General features: G+C 45.4%; 2 long non-coding RNA genes across 4 annotated transcripts in view; one reads left to right on the forward strand and one right to left on the reverse strand.

Moving 5' to 3' along the window:
- Positions 1 to 293: 293 nt before the first annotated feature.
- The window catches only part of LOC121030717 (uncharacterized), a 35536-nt gene continuing 14749 nt past the window's right edge, over positions 294 to 21080 (reverse strand). The window contains exons 2-4 of one of the 2 annotated variants that reach the window (XR_005790377.1): positions 20185 to 20285; positions 17564 to 17706; positions 294 to 508 (exon numbers count right to left, since the gene is read on the reverse strand). This is a non-coding gene — a long non-coding RNA (uncharacterized LOC121030717). The remainder of the gene's footprint in view (positions 509 to 17563; positions 17707 to 20184; positions 20286 to 21080) is intronic. The other variant, XR_005790378.1, reaches the window with a different exon arrangement.
- LOC121030715 (uncharacterized) lies at positions 502 to 9464 on the forward strand. Of its 2 annotated transcripts, none has more exons than XR_005790375.1 (2): positions 502 to 866; positions 7672 to 9464. It is a non-coding gene; the product is annotated as an uncharacterized LOC121030715 (long non-coding RNA). The 2 variants fall into 2 exon arrangements; XR_005790376.1 differs by having other exon boundaries at positions 7718 to 9464.

Below are 21080 nucleotides of genomic sequence, written 5' to 3' on the forward strand. Positions count from 1 at the left end.
TTCAGCTGAACCAAATAAAGCAAGTTGTGTGTTTTACTACAGAATCCCTCAGAGCCTTTGAATGCACATTGTGACTCAGAAGAGATTCCCAGGAATCCGCACGTGAGGCCTGATGGATCTGTCAAGAAATGCACCCGAACACCAAGCCTGTTCTTTATTCACAGCTTCATCACAGGCCGATTGGACTAATCTCATACCCGGGATTTCTAAGCTTTGGGACCTCAGGCAACTCATTGCAATTTCCCCTTCTTCATCTGTAGCCAACTGCTTGCAAAGAATTAAAACCTCATAGATTCATTAACCCAACTTTTATTGAGGGCCTGTGTGCCAGGCCTAGCACAGCACGGTCGGCACACAAGCACAGGAAGTAAAAACTTCAGCCCTTAAGGAGTTCCAATGGCAGGAGGAGACGCACACAAATAATGAAGCGACGACCGGTGTTGGCCATTCACCTTGAGCAGCTGTCGGTTGGCCTAGAGCGGAGGGATCTGGTCTCCCACGCAGATGCCTACAGGGAAGAGATGGGGAATAGAAAGGTGAGAGTCTGGGAGTGCAGAATGGGAGAAGACAGGCGTGGTCTGCAGGCAGAGCCACCGTGAAGCAGACGCTGATTGTTGACCCAGTCCTTCAAGAGAAGCCAGACATCTGAACTGTTATGTGAAATCCCCTGACTTCCGAATGTTGTCAGCTAGGGCAGGCTTTTAAAACACACTTGCAGGACCATCAAAACTCACCCCGCGGGCTGCCAGTTCGTAACTTCTAGGCTGCCATGTCACCAAAAATTATTCCATAGTGTGGTAAGAACACAAGAAGCTTGAGAGACATTGTTTTGTAACTACTATCAATAAAGGAAGTATGAGTGCCAGGTAAGTGATAGTCAGTCTTCATAACATAGAAAAATATTGATAATGGGCATGATATGTGATGATCTTATTACTGTTTTGATTTTAATAACCTATGTGAATAAGTCATCAGGATCCAGTACCTTGGTTTACCCATCAAAAAAACAATAACAGAATCTTGGCTTTACCTTGGTAGCAAAACACTACATTTTCCGAAGTAAAGCAAATAGAATAGAAATGATGAGGGGAACATGCACGTTTGCTGAATTCGAAATGTTTTATAATCCCACTCCCTCTAGGTTCTCAAAATACTTGAGTTTGGGGAGGAATTCTGGTACACATATACTATATTTATTTTTTTAATGTTTTTTATTTATTCTGAGAGAGACAGAGTGAGTGGGGGAGGGGCAGAGAGGAGAGAGGGCAGGCAATGTGCCTGGCAGCACAGAGCCCGACGTGGGGTTCCAACTCCTGCACCGTCAGATCATGACCTGAGCCCAAACCAAGAGTCGGATGCTTAACCAACTAGGCCACCCAGGCACCCCTATAAACGTAATTATATTTATATAATTACCAATTGTTTCAAAACTGCTACCCAATACAGTTTGCATCTGTTTTTGCCAAACATCTCACCCAACTGTAGTTTTTTCGTTGGCTTTTTAAGGGATGGAGTTCTGAACCAAGTTGCTGAAGGGTTACCACAGAGGGACCCAAATACTGTCCGGCTAGTTTGGCTGAGATTACCCCAAGGAGAAACAAATTAACAATTGATTACATTGGTCTCCACTAGTTTTCTGACTGCTATTTCTCACTCTCCTTCATGGGATCCGCTCTCTCCTTCCTTGTGTTACTAAGTTAACCTTTCCTTTCCTTCTCTTCTCCCTGAAGAGGTTATTTGTGCCCACAGCTTATGTTATCATAAGGACACTGGGACTCTCAAATCTGTTGCTCAGGCCCATCCCTGTGTCCTGAACTCTAGGTCAGTGTGTCCAAAGACCAGATGTCTCCAAAAAGGATCCCACAGATGCCTCCAACTCATCATGTGATAACAGAATATGGGGCACCTGGCTGGCTCAGTCGGTAGCACATGTGACTCTTGATCTTGGGGTTGTGAGTTCGAGCCCCACGTTGGGAGCAGAGATCACTTAAAAATAAAATCTTTAAAAAAAAAATAACAGAATACATCACCTTTACCCCAAATCCCACTCTTCCTCCTCTATTCCTGTCGTTGGCTATGATATCTGTTACCCATGCTAGATACCCAGGGGTTATCATAAGCTCCTCCTCTTCCTACAGCCCCTACATCAGGTCAGCCATCAAGTTTGAACTTAGCAGCTTGTTATCTCTTCTCCACCCTCTCACCAAACGACCTTAGTTTAGTTCATCTTTTATCTGGACTTTATTAGGATAAAGTTGGAAATACCTCACCTTGCCCACAGGGCCCTCCACAACCGACCCCTCTCTAGCCTCACTTGTCCCTGCTTTACTCCTTGCATGCTATGCTCCAGTAAAAACTGTTAGTATTGTGCTCACGTTGATGGAATCCAGATGTTTGCAACTCAGCATCTTTGTCAGCCTTAAGGCTTTACTCAGACCCATTTTCCTTGCATTGGGCAGTGACCAAAGCAGAGAGTAGTGCAGCCTGCCACATCACCAGAACAGGCTCTAGAGGACCCCTCCTGATCCAGTGAGCCCCCACCACAGTGTGCTTGAGATGGCTTTACAGGTCCCACTGCCTGCCTCTACCTTGTGGACCCACTGAACATCTTCACTGTCACTTCTCTCAGCCACCTTGTCTCTCATCCTTGGACCTCAGGAATGCTAATGTCTGTCAACAATGAACACACGTGTATCCCTTAAGGTTGCTGCCAGTGTCCTTGTCTTATTTTGGAGAAAATGGCCTCAACGAGGAGAGCCTGGTTTTCTCCTACAGGCCCTTGTCCATTCCGCTTCTGTTCCCAGCCAGGTCACAAGTGGGTTTTTCTTTGTAGGGAGGAGAGACCCCACCTAGCTGTTGGCTGAGGTCAGCTGACATTTCTCATCATCATCATCATCAGAGTCCACGGCCCCATGATACTGTTGGTGAGGATAAGGCTAACTTGGGCACTCACGGTTTTCAAACATAAGTTTATTAAAACAAAAAAAAAATTGAATTAATAATAACCCATCCTGGTGTAGTTTTGGCCACACTTTGAGGCCAATAGTGAGAAAATCCTAACGTTCTTAACAAGGAAATGTATTGGGGTTTTCAGCGGGAGGGAAGGACTTTTCAAGGCACTCTATCCCACAATTAAGATAGGGCAAGAATTGCCTTTAGATGCTCGACTCATGTGCACAGAGGAGAAGGGAACAACTGTCACTCTGCGACAATAAATTGTCAATTTAATTATCTATTAATGTCCTGCAAACTGAAAGTCATTTGATATTTTCTCCAAGAAAACATCTCCAAATTGTCAGCAGTCTCCCCTGCGTCCTAATTATTGTGTCACTAACTGTGTTGGTTTCATTTCTTTTTTCCACAAAATGGGTCCCTCAGCATCGGCTGATCATAGTTATCATTTTTTAATGGCCAAATTTGATGGATTTACAAAGAGTTTCCCCAAAGCCGTGGGCCATTTGGGCCTCATGCATCAGTGTGAGGCAAATGTGAATTGAGTAATTCTTTCTCAGCCATTTGTCAACACCTCAGAGGAAGAAATGTCAGCAGCACATGACGGTGATCAAACTAGTTATGAATTTGAATTTGGCTGTTCTCCTTTTAAGGATGATAACCGCATGATGTTAACCATCTTTTATCTTTACATTTCATAGTTGGGTTTTTTTTAACTATATCGTTTAATTTTTCTGCCATAATTCTTGGCCTACCAACCATCGGGAGGATAACACCAAAGGAACTAGACATTTAGTCTACAATAGTAATAATTAAAAAAACAGGGGGCGTCTGGGTGGCTCAGACAGTTAAGCGTCCAACTTCGGCTCAGGTCATGATCTCACAGTTTGTGGGTTTGAGCCCCACGTCAGGCTCTGTGCTGACAAGCCAGGAGCCTGGAGCCTGCTTCAGATTCTGTGTCTCCCTCTCTCTCTGCCCCTCCCCCGCTCATGCTCTGTCTCTCTCAAAAATAAATAAACATTAAAAAAATAAAAAAAAAAAACAACAGCTAATAGTTAACACGGGCTTACTAGGCTCTGTTCTGAGTGTGTATTGACTTTGTGTGTTTGGACTCATTTAATCCAACAAAAGCTCTATGAGATCGTTATTGTTATTATCCCCATTTTACTGATGAGAAACTGAGGCAGAGAGTTTTATTAGAGTTACATAGCCAGGCAGTCTTCCCTTAAAACCGGTCACCTGTACCAGGAACAGCAGCATCTTCATTATCACCAAAAAACATTCATTGGATAGTTAGGACAGGCATGTGAACTGTCTCACGTGCATTCTCGCATTTAATGCTCTCACCCCATAAGGAAGTACAATTATTATTCCCCATTTTACAGAAGAGAATACCGAGGCTTACATAGTTATGTGCCCAAGGTCACAAAACTATTCGGTGCCAGGTCGGGAACAATGGATCTGTCAGATTCTTTCCCACTGTGACAGTTGCCTGTAAGGATAGGATTCTGAGTCTGGCAGCACATCATGCCCTTAATAAAGCCATCAGCATATCAGCAAAGAAATTAAAAATGCCCTGGGAGGCCCTCTGGAGAAATGGCAGATTCTACGGCTGGGGCTGAAAACACGGGGTGAGCTTGGGGCATTTTACACTGACAGAAAGTAAAGTCGTGCTCAGAACAAAGCAAATCACAAAAAGGATGAAGGCGTGTCAGGAGGACACAGGGGCAAACCGGAAGAAGTTCCCAGTGTCCAAACCCGGAACATTTTGAGCACTGAATACATACCAGTAGTATTAGATTATAAGTCAAAGAAAAAACAAACACCCATGAGTCCATACTGATAAAAAATAAATGACCGAATAAATAGATGAGTAGAAGAGAAAAACTGTCCTTAAAGAAGGATTCCAAATTGTAAATGTAGAAGGAATGAGGAAAGTACAAAATCGCCGTAGAGCCCTGTGGTAATAATGGTGGCAGGCAAGATCCTCTGAGGAATGTGAAAGTTGGTGGGTGAGGCTTTAAGGAGAAACGGGATCTTTGTATCGCCCCAGATTATCTACCCAAAAATAATAATTAATTACTGTGGTGGTTTTCACATATATCCACAAATTCGTTGATACTCCTTCCTCTAGAATAGGAGTTTCATTCCTTTTCCCCGGAGTGTGGGCTGGATTTAGTGACTTACTGGTAACAAAGAAAGTTAGTAACATGGAGCATCTGGTGGCTCAGTCAGTTAAGCGTCCAGCTCCAGCTCCGGGCATGATCTCACGGTTCGTGGGTTCAAGTCCTGCATCGGTCTCTGTGCTGTCAGTGCAGAGCCCGCTTAGGATCCTCTGTCTCCCTCTCTCTCTGCCCTTCCCCTGCACATGCTGCATGCTCTTTCTCTCTCTTTCTCAAAAATAAACATTAAAAAAATCTTTAAGAAAAGTAGTAACCTTACTGTTGCAAAACCTGATAGGTACCACCTTAACCAAGTGGTCAAGGTTAACATCAGCTGTAGCGTTATACTCATATCATGAACCCCTGATTCAATGTCTTGAGAAAGACACTTCCCCTGTGCGGTCTTCTTCCCAACAACTCACACCGCAGTCCAGTCATGAGAAAACAGCAGACAAACCCAAATTGAGGCACATTTTACAAAGTACCTGACCGATGCTCTTCAAAAGTGTCAAGGTCATGAAAGACAAGGGAAGCCTGAGAAACTGTCACAGACTGGAGAACACTAAGGAGACATGACAAGTAAATACAACGTGATATTCTGGACTGAATTCCAAGAACAGAAAAAAGATATGAGTGAGGAAAAAAATAAAAATTAAAAAATTGCCCCACCTGTGCTTTCGAAGTAAACCGAGCACAGAGACTCACTGAAAATTAGCCAGAACTGCCCTGCTTTGGCTCCAGAGACCTTGTGAGGATGCCCAGAGGGAAGGGATGTGACAAGTGGCAGGGAAGCAGCACAGAGACGATAGCAGGACTCCGAGGAGGGTGACAGGAAAGAGAGGGGTGGTGGGAGAGCAAAGGAAGGGGAGTCTGCACTTCAGGCCGTTTGTTTTACTTGGCTACCCTGCCCCATCAGTTCCGGTGCCTCTTAGCTGCCTCTCTTCCTCCTGTGCCTATCGCCTTTTAATATACTGCATGATTGTGCTAATGCTGTTTGTCCAGATTCCTCTCCACTCTTTTCCACTCTGCTCTGTGCCCCAGGGGACTCCCCGCCTGCGGCTTCCCTGGGGGCCAGCCAGTGGGGGGGCACAGGCAGGAGCCCCGAGAATAAAGGAGAATGGGGTCCAGTCCTGAGGCTCCCACCCCACCTGGGGTGCCTGGCCTGGCCAGGTCCCTCTAGCAGAGGCCACAGCCCCCACCCAGAGTTCTCACTGGGTTCTGGTGACTGCCCCTTCTCTTGCCCTGTTAGACTCATGCGTGGGCACTGATTCCCCCACAGTGGGTAGTTCTCAGGTGCAACTCCGTTTTCTCTTTCTCAAAGAGAAACTCTCAAAGTCTCAAACCCTGAAGTCCGCCCACGTCTTGGTAATTCCTCTCATGAAACTTGTCTCGATTACTCAATTGACTAAGTCATCTGTTTCCTGCTGGGATCACAACTGATGGAAAAAGTTACTATATTTATTGTCCATTGTTTATCTTCCCCTTTAGAACATAAACTCTATGAGGGCAGAAATGTTAAGTACTCCCTTCGCTGCCATGACACTCTGTAAATAAATATCTGTTGGATAAATGAGTGGATGTTCATTTTATCCGTACTGTCTCACACGGTAATCACTCATCGCATGTGGCTATTGAGCACTCGAAATGTGGCTGGTAGGACTGAGAAACCATTTTAAATCGTATTTAACTTTAATTTCCATAGCCACAGTCCTAGTCTATGGAAATTTCCCGAGCATAAGGCAATTCTGGAGCTACTGATGTCCGCACTGCCCCAGGAGGAGTCTGGAGGGTGGCTCGGCGGTCTCAAATGTTTGCTTCGCCCTGGCGAACTGCAGTGCTGGCCTTCTTGTAGGCAGCCCGACTCAGGAATATGTGCCTTGTTTTTATACATTTACATTTTCATTTCCCTGCAAACTGTCCATTTCTTGGATAATAGAGTTACAGTGTGCTCACCAGGCCCTTACAAACTTGCAGCTTACAAAAGAGCTCTGGCCCCTAGCCAAGGGAGTCTCCAGCTGCTGACTGACCCTGCCTGGAAAGTCAACTTGGAAGAGACGCAAATGTCCTAATCCTCTTCCAAACCACTCTAAGTAGGTTTTATCCAGTGACCTGTAAAACCAAATTAGTAAAGGGACACTTTAATTCCAGCTCATTAGAGAGCTTCTAAAATCTTTGAGAAAGCCAACACAGCAAATTTCTGTGCTGGGGGGCTGAGAAACGCATCCCATTTCCAAAAGCAAAATGTCCTTGCTTTCTTCTGGTTCTTGCACATCACTCGACATGCAGAAGATGTTTTCTGAGGCTTTCACAGGGATCTCCAGTGAGGTGGGGAGCGGTTCCTGCGAGGGAGAAAAATATGGTGGCCTAGGGAGGTCAAGTGATTTTCCCCACGTTCTGCCAAGTCCAGTCCCAGCTCTGGTCTCCTGACTCTGGTGCAGGGAACATTTGCACTGTTCTTATTATTACCCCAGGAGCTGGCTTATTGCACAATATCAGGAAATAGTCCATATGAAATCCTGGCCCACAAAGCATACATGTTCTGCTTTTTATTCTGCAGCTTTTTTATAAAGTGTGTTTTCCTTTCCCATAATGTCATCTGGAAGCAATTCCTCCCAACAGCTGGATTTGCTTTCACAATTGGTAAACACGTAAAATGGAAGGCAGGGGAAGATGCGGAGTGTCACCAGAGGAGCCTTTCCCCCACCCGCTTGGCTCGTGTTCTGAGGCTTATCTTGGGTCTCTGCACAAGCCTCATCAAAACTGAGAACGTCTTCAAACAAGCGACCCACACTGCATTCCCTCCTTCAGGGGGTCAGCATGTTCTTTGGGGGAGAAATTTTCTGAATACTTTGCAGATAAAATCGATCAGATGCAGACCAGATTGCCAGCCGCCAAGATCTCGGAGCTACACGTGGAGGCCAGCAAAGCAGCACCTTCTCCAAGACCTCACCATCCTGGTACAGTCAGGACCTCTGGGGTCCTGCAGGAAGCCTCCCGCAGGGCACAGCCTTCCCAGAGCCACTGCCACCAAAGCCAATACAGGACGAGAGCCCAAAGAGCACCGACTAGGTCATCAAAGAAAATGAATGTCCCCCCCACCCCACCCCCCCATGTGCTCCCGAGGAACAAGTTTTCACACAGGCACAAACAGAAGGCAGCCAGTACTCCGGAAGGCCAAGAGCACAGCTGTCATCTGGGTGTTGGCTCACACCCTCTCCACTCTGTCTCCAGGGTCTCGGGGGCCGCTTCTCTAGGGGTTCACCAACATGGTTAGTTCTGGTCCAGGAGGTTCAGGGCACAGTTTAAGCTGGAATACAGTGCCGGGGGGCAAAGCTGAGGCCTCAGGCACTCTCCTCCCACATAAGAAATGCTATTCTTTGATCAAAGTTTCAAATTTGGAAGAAATCAACCTAGCATATGGCTCAACTCTCAGAGGGAGCACGAGAGTATGCCGTTGACCAGGCAGCCCTACAGAGATGCAGAAGAGGGTATGTGTCACTCGGCCCAGCGGCGGGGATGACCTCAACACGGTGCCGGCCAGATGGGGAGAGAGTGGGGGGTAGGAGGGGCTTCCTTCCAAGCACCACCAACCCTCTGGGTAGCCAGGGCCCCACTTCCTGTGAGGGAGCTTCCCTGTGCTGTGGACCCTTGGCTGCAAAGTCCTCCTGGAAGAGATGAGCACCCCGCCCATTGAACAAACAAAAGGAGCCGATCAGGAGCAGGGCTCACCAGAGGACCCTGAGGAGGCTGACTGCCCAGCTCCTCAGCACAAGCTGCAAACGGAGCCCCTTTGCCTAGGCCCATGGTGGGTGGAGTGCACTCTTTCTCGGGTCTGCTTCTTTCCTGGGGTCCATCTTCTCTCTCTGTCCTCCAGGAAGAGGCTGTATCTTGTCTGGAGTCAAGGAACAGAAATTTCATTGTACAGTTTTCCAAATCTCATGCCTCATATCTGAAAAGTCGAAACTCCGTGTTTCTAGTTGCAGGCCAAGGCTGCTTCCTCCAGACCCTGGTCACTCTGGTCTGATCGCCTGCACTGCTGGGAGGGCCCTCGGAGTCCACTCGGTGAGATTCACTGAAGCCCAGGGGGGTGGGTGGGTGAGAGCACCCCCCTGGTTAATACTTCAAAGTGATCCCTAGATTAAAGCAACTAGAGCTCTAACAACCATATGCAATGTGTGCACCTTGTTTGGATCCTGATTCAAATGTACCAACCGTAAGGAGACATCTTGGGATATTTCAAGAAAATTTGAATTTGGACTGGGTATCAGAAAACATTTAAGAACTTATTGTTAATTTTGATAAGTAAGTGTGGAAAAAAACATAAAAAATAAATATGTAAACAAATTTTTATATGTGTGATAATGGTGTTGTGGTTATATAAGACAATGCCCTTATCTTTTAAAAAGTATACCCCTAAGTATTTGGAAGTGAAATATGACATCTGGGATTTATTTTAAAATACTTAAGAAAAAAACATCATGATGGGTACAGCTAGGTGCCTCAGTTGGTTGAGTGTCTGACTCTTGATCTCAGGTCTTGAGCTCAGGTTCGTGATTTCAAGCCCCAGGTTGGGCATGGAGCCTACTGAACAGAAAAACACATGATGAAACAAAGATAGCATCTTAGTCCATTTGGGCTCCTGTAACAGAATTCTATAAACTGGGTATAAACAACAAAAATTATTTTTCACAGTTCTGGAGGCTGGAAATCCAAGATGGAGGTGCCAGCAAATTCTGTCTAATGAGAGCCCACGTCCTGGTTCATAGATGGTGCCTTCTCATTGTAACCTAATGTGGCAGAAGGGGTGAGTGAGCTCTCTAGGGTCTCTTTCATAAGGGCACTAATTCATTTATGAGGGCCCCACCCTCGTGGTTTAATCACCTCCCAAAGGCCCCACCTCCCAATATCACATTCAGGGTTAGGTTTCAACATACCAATTTTCATGGGGACATTAACATTCAGCCTATAGGATATGGTAAGATGTTAATGGTTAGATCTAGATGATGGGTGTATGGGATTCTATATACTACCCTCTCTACTTCTATATATGTTGAAAAACAATTCTAATAAAAATTTTTAAGTATAGACAATTTTATCACAAAAGCTCACAGAGGACAACAAACACACATGTTTACCCACTCAGTGGTGACTGAATCCTGTAATGAGGCTCTTCATCCTCCTCATGGTCAGGAGGGGTTAGCTCTTGCATACAATGGGGAAGTGACAGGGCCCAGTCCAAGATGATCCATACGAGCTTTGACTGGGGGTGCAGCAACACCCTCAGCCCCTCCGCCTGGCAAGAAGCGGGAAGGAGCTCCTCTCCCAGAGCAAATGCAGCCGCCTTTGCTCCTGCTGGTGCTGGCTTTGGGGGCTGTGGTTTCCTCCTGTGTGTGCTGCATTGCTTCATGAGCAGTTCAGGGGCCTGTGTGTGGGTGGTGGAGGAGGACACAGGCCACTAAGGATTAGGGTAAAGTTCTTGGTATTACAGCTCGAGATCATTCCCGCTGCCTTCGCCCCCACTACCCCCCGCATTCTACACTGTCCCATCCTGCACTGACTCATTCACAGACACGCGTCAGGGTAATCCTATGCCAGTCCCCTTGCGGGGCATGGGTGGGATAATGACGGTCTTTGAAGGGCAATGGAAAAGGCCTCCAGTTCGAAAAGTCAACGCAGGCCTGACACTTACTCTTTCCCTGCTCTGGCCCTAGGCATCAACTTCTGTGTTCTCATTCTAGGTTAGTCCATACTCTTTAGCCTTAACCTGGTCTTGGGAAGGAGAAGATTCTTTGCCATATTACTTATCTCCTCTTTCTGGAAAAACAAGAAAACCAATTTTCCCCCTTCTGCTTTGAAATATGCTGGGCATTCTGTTTTTCCTTATGTCCTTGAGTAAAAAGTAAGTGCCCTTTACTGGTGCTGGGCCATGCCTGTTCTTTCATTCCTTTTTTTTCTTTTCTTTTCATTTTTATTCCACCATAGTTAATATACAGCGTTTATTTGCTTCAGGAGTACAATAGAGTGATTCAGTGATTCCCTATATTAGTGCTCAATAAGTGTGCTCTTAATCCCCATCACCTATTTCATTCTGGTAACCATCAATTTGTTCTCCGGAGTTGACAGTCTGTTTTTTGGTTTGTCTCTTTTCTCCCCCCTTTGTTAATTTGTTCATGCGTTTTCTTTCTTTAATTCCACATATGCGTAAAATCATCTGGTATTTGTCTTTCTCTAACTAGCTTAATTTGGTCTCTAGATCCATCCATGCTATTGCAAATGGCAAGATTTCATTTTTTTGTGGCTGAATAATGTTCCAGTGTATGTATATACTGCATCTTTTTTATCCATTTATCTGTCGATGGACACTTGCATAATTTGGCTATTGCAAATAATGATGCAATAAACATCAGGTGCATGTATCCCTTCAAATTAGTGTTTTTATATATTGGGGGGGGGGGAAATACAGTAGTTTGGTTACTGGATCACATGGTAATTCTATTTTTAATTTGTTGAGGAACCTCCATACTGTCTTCCAGAATGGCTGCACCAGTTTGCATTCTCAACAGTGCACAAAGATTCCTTTTACTCCGTATCCTCACCAATACCTGTTGTTCCTTGTGGTGTTGATTTTAGCCATCCTGACAGGTGTGAAGTGATATCTCATTGTGGTTTTGATTTGCATTTCCCTGACGATGGGTGATGTTGAGCATCTTTTCATGTGTCTGTTGGCCATCTGTATGTCTTTGGGGAAATGTCTGTTCACATCCTCTGCCCATTTTTAACTGGGTTATTTGGTTTCTTTGGGGCGTTAAGTTGTGTAAGTTCTTTATATATTTTGGATGCTAACCTTTTATCGGATATGTCATTTTCAAATATCTTCCCCCATTCAGGAGGTTGTCTCTTAGTTTTTGTTGGTGGTCATACCTGTCCTTTCTTAGTCCTGACCAGAGCACCCAGTCCTTTGGAGTGGAAAGAAAGGTCTCACATATAGGGCAAGTGCTCTTGCTAAAGACCTGCCCAAGTTATTGCCAACATATTTCATAAGACTGCTCTCACAGAAACAAAAAATAAATTTTAAAAATCCTATTTATACTTTGTTAGACTCAATATTTGATATTTCTACATTTTAAAAAGGTTCTCTAATTTTGCTTTTTTCCTTCCTAATGGTTTCCATCTTTGTCTCAATCATAAGTTAATGAGAATTACAAGTCTTACCAATAACATACACTTTTATTTTTTAAATGTCTCTTCATTTTTAGTGACTAATAAGGGCACTGACCCTGCAAAGACTGAACTGGAGCCCCAATGGTTGTGACGTCAGGTGGTAGCTATGACATTTCACTCGTCAGCGGGTCCGTGGAAGTCCAAACTCAGTCTGCAAAGGGCGAATGGAGAAGATCAGTGGATACCGTTCGAAAGTGTGGGTGGTTCAAAAGCCGAATGTACAAAAGTTGAAAATGTTGCCCAGCTCCAACTAGAACGTAAGTGTCTTGCAGACAGGAATGTTGTCCATTTTGTACACAGCGGTATCCCGTGCCTAGAACAGGGTCCTGCACACAGTAGATGCTTCATGCTTTCTGGATTCATGAACTGCCCGTGCTTTGGAATTCTTGCAGCCACTTGTCACATTGTACTGTATATACCGGTATCACATTTAACTTCAAGATTGACAGTGTCTTGGAAGCAGAAGGAAGCCTTTTTTCTCTTGCGACATCTACATCGTCCATAACTGAGATTCAATAAATGCACATTGACCAGGTAGAAGTACCTTTGTATTGTTGGGAGCTAGCTAGTGATTAAACAGTTTAAAAACAAAATCCCTCACTGGTCATGAGAAAAACCATAGCTCATGCTACAGAAATGGACAATTGCTGAAGCCCCCAGAAGTTTCTCAAGTACTGTGTGGCAGGGAAGTAGATTTCCTGCCCCAGAAATCTGGCAAAAGAATTCACTTGAGGATTTAAGTCTGAGAAAAAAAAAGACCCAAGAAAGGAGGCAGAGAAGGGGAGGTCTTTTCCAGGGCCTAGAGATTAAGGCTATTTAGATACCACTTAAGAAAGGAACCAGATGCCAGCCAGGTTTGTGCTTCGGTTTAACCGTGTTCTCTGCAAAACTTGCTTATGGGAAGATCAGAAGCTCTGACGATCATTACTGAAGAGGATTCAGAGAAATTATCGTCTACTCCCGGTTGAAGAGAGAACAAGTCCTGATCTTTTTTTGGTGTCAACCTCTACTGAAATGTGCTGTTGTCAAATCAAAAAGGGGATAGATTCGAATTTTACAACTCTGATGAAAGTGAAATAAAAGGAAATCTGTATCATCTTAATCAAAGCATGTGCCACCTGAGTCGGCTCCCTGTCTCGTCCCTTGGCCTTGGTGACTCTCATGTGCTGGAGGTTAAGGGTTTGTTAAAGAAGATGGGTTTTGATTAAGTGTCACATTTAGTGTGATGTGACATGCTCTTTATCATTGCAAGGGAAGATTGGGGGACCAGGGGGAGCTTTATAGCTAGTTCCCAATATAAATTAGGAGTCTTGGGGAATGGGTACTTTGCAGTTGGCCTTGATCTTTCCAGGGCCCAATGAATGTGTGTATGTGAGAGTGTGCACACATGTATGTGTGTGTGTGTGTGTGCGCGTGTGTGTGCGTAGGGATGGCAGAAAAGTCAGTTTTCACGTGCCTGCGCTAATGGGCTGGTTACCCCACTTGGAGTTTGACTTGCAATTGTAACATAAGCCTCCAGCTCTAAATTTGTCCATGTTCTTGATATGGGGCAAAGTTCTCCCTGCCTTTTACTTCTTTGGAATTTCACTGTTGCTTAGGGAAATCTCAAGCATTCATTCATCCCTTTGGGGGACAGTAACACAAATTTGAGGAGGGAGAAGCGGGAGGAAGCATTCCAAGTGCCACATGCCATTTCTAGCCAGAGGCCATGGCCATTGCCTCCCCTGACTTCACCTAGAGAAAGGAGAGCAGAGCCAAATCCTCCTCCCTTCAAATCGAAGATGTGCTCCACACCTTAAGACTCAGATTCTGGCTTAAACTGGAGTAGTGAGAGCACAGTGAAAACGGGGGCACAGTAAATCCCCAGAGTGCTCATGAAGGCAGGGGGTGGGGATTGAAGGAGACATCCCAGAAGGAACCATTCCCATCCAAAAGGCACCTCACCCCGCCTCCAGATCAATTTTTCTAAAATATCACTTGTGGAGCTCCTGGCTGGCTCAGGGGAGCATGCAACTCTCGATCCTGCAGCTGTGAGTTCGAGCCACACATTGGGTATAAATACTATTTAAACAAATAAACTTAGAAAAAAAAAAAAGACTCTCGTCAAGTCAGAACCCTTCCATAAATACCCTTCCCTTCCCTCCCATTGCCTTTATGCCACAAGAATAAAGGAAATCCATACCTTTTGTTCCAGCATTCAATGCCACACATCCTGGCACTGGCAAATTGGCCTACTTACTGCCTCTCAAATGACTTAGCTTTTATCTTGCAGCATTTGCTTGTCACTCCCCTGTGTGGAGTGCCTTTTCTGTTTCTCTCACCTATGGCAAGATGGCGCCCATCTTCCAAACATTGGCTACAGCCCTTTCCTTTTTATGAGGGAGTCACAGCCCACTTGAGACAATACCTCTTTTTATTCCAAAAATCTGAATGGAGCTTCTACTAAGTGCCCAGAACTGCTCTAGACACCTGGATTAGGTCACAGAACAAGACGAAGACACCTGCCTTCAAGGAGCATGCGCCGTAGTCATCAGGAGGATCGTGCGGTAAACTTAAAAGACAACTCAAAAATATTACTTAATGGTAACAGTTACTATGGAGAGAAGAAGAAGAAGAAAACGGAGCAGGGTAAAGGAGATCAGGAGCTCCCACTGTTTGAGGCCAGGGGCTGGCTACAGTATTACAGGATGACCAGGGTAGGTCTCATAGAGGGATGTGTGGACCAAGAAACTAGAAGAAAATCCATAATGTCGAATAACAAACGGAAAGGCCTCCAGGGGCACCTGGGTGGCTCAGCTGGTTGAGTGACTGACTTCGGCTCAGGTCATGATCTCCTGTGAGTTCAAGCCCTGCATGGGGCTCTCTGCTGTCAGCACAGAGCCTGCTTTGGATCCTCTGTCCCCCCTCTCTCTCTACCCCTCCCCCACTTGTGCCCCTGAGCTCGTGCTCTCTCTCTCAAAGATAAACATTTTTTAAAAAAGAAAGAAAGGCCTCCAATGTTTGGTACAACCAGTTCAGGTGACATTAAGGAAGAAGTTAGGCAAGGAATGGAGAAATGCTTAGGTTTTTATTGCTATGTTCAAAAGTAATTTTTTTTTAATTAGAAAAATGATTTACTTTTACTCCTTCCCTACATCTTACTGTTCAGGAAACCATCTTACAGACGTATCTGCAATAATGTACTGTTCCCAATCTGTTTAAAGGCAAAGCAGCATAGGGAAACACCATCAGCGGTCCAGACTTCTCAGCTTATGGGATCTTGCTTCCTGATTTTACATGAAATCCTGAAACTTAGAAGTGTTTTCTCCAAAAAGGAGAAAACAGGGCATTGTAAAAGAAAAATCACTTTATTCAGTATTACAGTTTTAGAAATGGAATATATTTTCTTTAAGGAACGAGAAACTTTTTTCTCAACTGTTATTGGTTTGTCAGTATAGGTCAGCAGGAAGAAACATTAACAAGCCTGGCTCTTCAATAGCAAGACATCTAGTCCAAGCGATGGTATGCTTTCTTCCTTTTCAGAGATGCTGCTTTTTCTGGTGCTTTCCATCCTTTTCCACGTTTCATATTAGGGGATCAGTACAACCTTTAAAACTTCCTGAACAAGAGCAAATTCATAGCCTCTGATTTCTTCCCAAAAGGCTTTCCAACCCGTGACTGTTCCAGCCACCAAACAAACCAACAGGACACAGAAGAGCCCAATGAGTAGAAGAAATCTCCTGAGTTGTGGGATGTTGGATGCATTGGATTGGTCCAGCATTATGAAACAGAAACTTCCCCACTATCCATTGTGAACAGGAAGCTGGATGCAGGTCCTTCCACAGTATATTGGCCATTTACTCCGTAGGCCAAGAAAGCTGCTGGCCTCTGACACCCATGTACATCAGAGACAGAGCCAACGCTAGGAGGTTCTGCAACAACACCATCAATTGTTCCTCCCACGACGAGGATGTCAGAGGCCACCAGCAGGGCTTACACCATCGTGGTCCTGCACCCAGGGCGACTTCTTCAGCTTCAGGTTGGGACCATCCAGCACAAGAACAAGACTTATTAGTACAAAGTGTCCGTGTTGGTGGTGGCAGGGGCAGCTCTCAGCCTCAGGCCCCACATGCCACCTGGAAGCAGCTAAGGTAATTTTTTAGACATTAAAATTATAAAAGCATTAACTGGCGATTGCTTCTTGATATGGAAAAAATAATAAATACACAATAAATTGCAAATACCCCTTTGCTTCATGAAAAAGTCCCTCCCTGCCTTTCTTCCCCTTTCCCTGACTCAGCGATTCTCCTGCTGCTTGGCTTTGACCCTCATCACAGACACTTCCCTGGAGGCTTTCTAATAACCGGCCCCCGGGGGACGCTCTTCCAGCCGCAGTCATACTTGGAGACAACCTAGCTCTGGGATGGAATCTGGAGCCGGGTCTACACGCTTGCACTTCCTTCCCATGAGTCTTTGCGCGAGTTCCTCAGCCAACCTGTGTTCGTCTGTAAAATGGGGTCTATCTTCACAGGGTTCTGCAGCTCACTTGAGATAATTCTTGCAAAGCATTGGGTATAGGGCCTGGCCTAGAGCTGATCCGCAGATGACTGCTCACCGTTGCACCTCTGGCCTCGGGTGAGGGAGGGGTGGCTATGCCTCCTGCCTCCTGCCTCCTGTTAGAGCTTTCTTCCTCTTTCTGCGGGAACCCCGAGAACTTCATAGGCCCTGCTATCTTTCATCCACGCTGTCTTCTGCCCAGCCCACAAGTGGTGAGGTTTCTCACAGCGCTCTCTCTCTGCCCACACTTCCGAAGTGGGCTCCTCACAGCCACAGCCACAGGCACAGCCACAGCCACAGCAGTGACTTCGACCCCACCCCACCCCATTTATATTGGTCGCCACCACTCGCTTTCTCTATCCGAGCTCCTCTCCTGCACTCCAGACTGGTGTATCCTCGAACTGGGTGCCTCTGCCTACCCAGAGGTTCAAATCTGCCCCACCAGCCCTAGGCTCTACCCCCATCCCTCCATCTCCAGAGGTGGGTCTGTCTTCCCACCCCTCCCCCTTCCTGCTTTGCCTCCTCACCTCCAGGAGTATTCCCGCTGTTAAGAAAGTTCTTTACAAAGTGGCCCCTGCTTTCCGAAAACTCTCAGGGCAATAAACGGAGGCAGATAAGGACAATCTCAAGAGGAAAGTGGTTTGACTAAAGGAAGCACGGTACTTAGGTAAGAGGGCAGGAGAGAAGCCTACCTGGCCTGGGGGGTCAGCTCCGACTTCCCTTAGGAGAGCTTGGGGAGCCAGTGTAAGATGTTTCCCAGGAACAGACCTAAATACATTTTCATTTTGGAGCAGGGCAAAGGTGGGATGGGAGGCCTCTTAAGATTCGCTATTACCTGAGGGGAGAAATAAAGATTGCTTGGCCCAGGGGACTCTCACTTGTGGAGACCCCACCTTACTTGGAGTCAGGCATAATACCACAGGAGACACAATTATATTGCCCTTTTTGAGAGATCTCTCATAATTTTGTAGGTTTTTTTTAAATTATATGGTTACCAGAAAAGAATTTAATATATATCAACCATTATTTCTCTCAAAGGCCATAAAGGGTCAGAAAATCTTGAATATAATAAAAAATTAAACCTATAAATTGCTCTCCAATTTAATGAAATTTTTATGAAATCAAATGTTAACAATTAAAGGAGCTGATCTAATTTACATTTTGTAGTCATTGCAATAAAAAATTGTAAATTTTAATTTTGCACTTCACTTATTTTTGAGCCAACAGTCCCCCCCCCCCACACCCCCTCAGATTTCAAGTGTTTTGGTAGGACCTTGGCACACTTGTAGCCCTAGTGATAAGCTTAGGGGTTCTTCCTGGGTCATCAGAACCAAACCTACATCAGCCAGAACGGAGAGTGTAGTGGGCTTCAATATGCTCCCCGCCCAGAGGTGACCGTTTTCAATGCTTCCATCCCCCCACAGCCTGCAATGGTACATGAGGCACCAAAACCCAGACTGGCAGGAGTGTAGGGGATTTGGGAGAAGCAAAGGGCAGCACCCCCTGAGACTGAGTAAAAGGCACATGGCTTACTCTTCAAACATGACTTCCTTGACCAAAGTAATACAGACTCATTGAATAAAATTTGGAAAACACAGGAAAGTAAATATACTGCCCATAGGCCTGTTACCCAGACATGAACACTGATCACTTTTTTATCTTCTCGTGATTTTTTCTGCATAGGTGTGTTCTTTTTTTTTTTTTTAAACATAGTTATAGTTGTGCCTATAATTTCATATCCTGCTTTTCTTACTACATTGTGTTTCCTTCTGTCATTGCTCACTTTAGTGTACTATATAATAAGTGCACAAAATGTCATCACATGTATTTATCAGAGTTTACTGACCTATTGCCCTATAGTTGAACATTTATATTGCTTTCAATGCCTTACTATTATAAATTTTTTGTTATTCTAAATGACATTGCAATGCATGTGTGCACGTAACCCTTTGTTTAATGTTTATTTATTTATTTCGAGAGAGAGGGAGTACATGCACACACAAGCAGGGGAAGGGCAGAGAGAGAAGGAGAGAGAAAGAGAGAATCCCAAGCAGGCTCTATGCTGTCAGCACAGAGCCCAACGCGGGGCTTGATCTCACGAACCCTGAGATCATGACCTGAGCCGAAACCAAGAGTTGGTCGCTTAACCTATTGAGCCACCCAGGCACACCCACGTAACTCTTTTTTGACATTTAGGATTATTTCTAAAGATAGAGTCTCAGAAGTGGAATTATGCAGCTAGCAAATACAAATGCTTCTAAGATTTTTAAATTCATATTGCCAGATCGCTCCCCAAAGAGGGCTGTATTAATGTGCACTGTCACTAGCAATATGTGAAAATTCCAGCTTTGAGATGGCTTTCCACTGCACTGGCTATTATCACTAATATATGTATATGTAATATGTAAAGTAAAATATAATATGATATATTATTATAATATAACCTAAGAGGTAGAAAGTGGAATTGTCTTCTTATGTAAAATTTTTGGCGAGGCTTATCATACATTCAGAGAAGTACACAAATCATAAGTGAATTTTTACAAAGTGAAGACTTCTAAGTAACCAGCACCCAGATCAAGAAACTAAACGTTACCAGAACCCCAGAAGCACCTGTCATGCCCCCTTTGACCCCTTGCCCCCCACCCAAGGGTAATCACTACCCTGACTTCTCATACCCTAGGTTAGTTTTGGACAGTGGCACTGTTAACAATTTTCATTTTTGTGGTTACTAGAGGAGCTAACCCTTTTTCCACGTATTAGTTGATGAATTGAGTTCCTCTTTTATAAATTATCTTTTCAAGTTCTTTGTCCAGGAAATAGTTGATTATTAAGCAATCTCCTAATGTCAAGTTTGGCTAAAGTTGGACTGTAGTCATCTGGACACTGTTCAAAACTGGGGAAGTGTGTGTGCGTGTGTGTGTGTGTGTGTGTGTGTGTGTGTATGCTCCCAGGAGCTCACTCTGACCATACTCTTACTTCATCATGCTTCTTTCCTGCGAGGCAAGGTGGCACCTCTGTAGGGAACACCTGGCAGGGGTAACTTTTCAGTGACAGAGCTGAGCCTAAATAGACTCCGCTGTTCTTTCAGTGTGTGTGAGAGTTACAGAAATAGGTCACTGGACCTTTTTAAAAATAGAACTGACACATTTGGGGAAAGCATTGTTTCTGCTGAGATCGCATACAGTAGGAGATGAAATGATCTCTACGGAGTAGATGAATTTAGACATTTGGTATAAAAAATAAATATCTTTAATGGTAATAACTCACAAGATATATAATGTCTTTCGTAAGAAAGGTCACTAAACATCATTACCTGAACAGCCTACGGAAAGTTTTCCCCTTCGGTTCTAACCGGTTCTAACCGGTTCTAAGCAGCAGCTTGCTCGCCCCCGGGTCGGCCCCACCTGGCAACAGCTGTTGATGGAAAGAGAAGGGCCACACCGTCAACTGCAGTCAGCATTTGTTCCCCCACCAAAGCCAAGACGTCCTGTCTCAGTGGGTTTGCATTCTCTCCGCTTAAGTTATGAGACAACCCCCTGCTACCCGTGTACCACTATCTGTGCTACAAAACAAGCGGGGACAGCGACAGCTGCCTGAGTGCAGCTCCATTCCAGCCCTTCCAATGGCTTGACCAATTTGTGGCAGGCCAGCCCCACATCTTTGCCCACAGGCTCCCCAAGAGCTGTGTAAGGGCCCTGGTCTGCCCTTGGGGGGCCCTTTTTGGCCCTCTCCTGAGACATCCTCAGTAAGCTCTCTCTGGCACACCCAACCTGCCGGGTTCAGAAGCTCCATGCACTTAGGGGACAGACACTTCTGTCTTCTCCAGGGATTCCCGAGGAGCTGCTGACAGTGCCATGCTTGGGCTCCACTAATGAGACAGGCAAGATGTTGGCCGGAAAAGCAAAGCTTGGGGTTACTACGGGGAGCACACTTTGATTCAGCCCCAAGGAAGGCAAAGAAGGCAAGGAAGACACAGAAGGGGGTTGGTTGTCCCAGGAGTGGGGGTGAATGAGAGCAAGGGAGGAGGGGACAGACACCTGTGTTTCAGGAAAGTCTTGGCAGCGGGGGGCGAGGGACAGGGCTGATAGTGCCCAGGCAAGGGAGCAGCAGCTGTGAGGGGTGGGAGGTGGCGAGCAGGAGGGGACAGGGGTGTGAGACATTTCTCAGAAGTAGAACACACGGGCAGGACCTGAGGACTTTGACATTGGC

This window comes from Herpailurus yagouaroundi, unplaced genomic scaffold, assembly GCF_014898765.1.
Source record: "Herpailurus yagouaroundi ecotype Mexico unplaced genomic scaffold, PumYag 140, whole genome shotgun sequence".
NCBI classification, from domain to species: domain Eukaryota; kingdom Metazoa; phylum Chordata; class Mammalia; order Carnivora; family Felidae; genus Herpailurus; species Herpailurus yagouaroundi.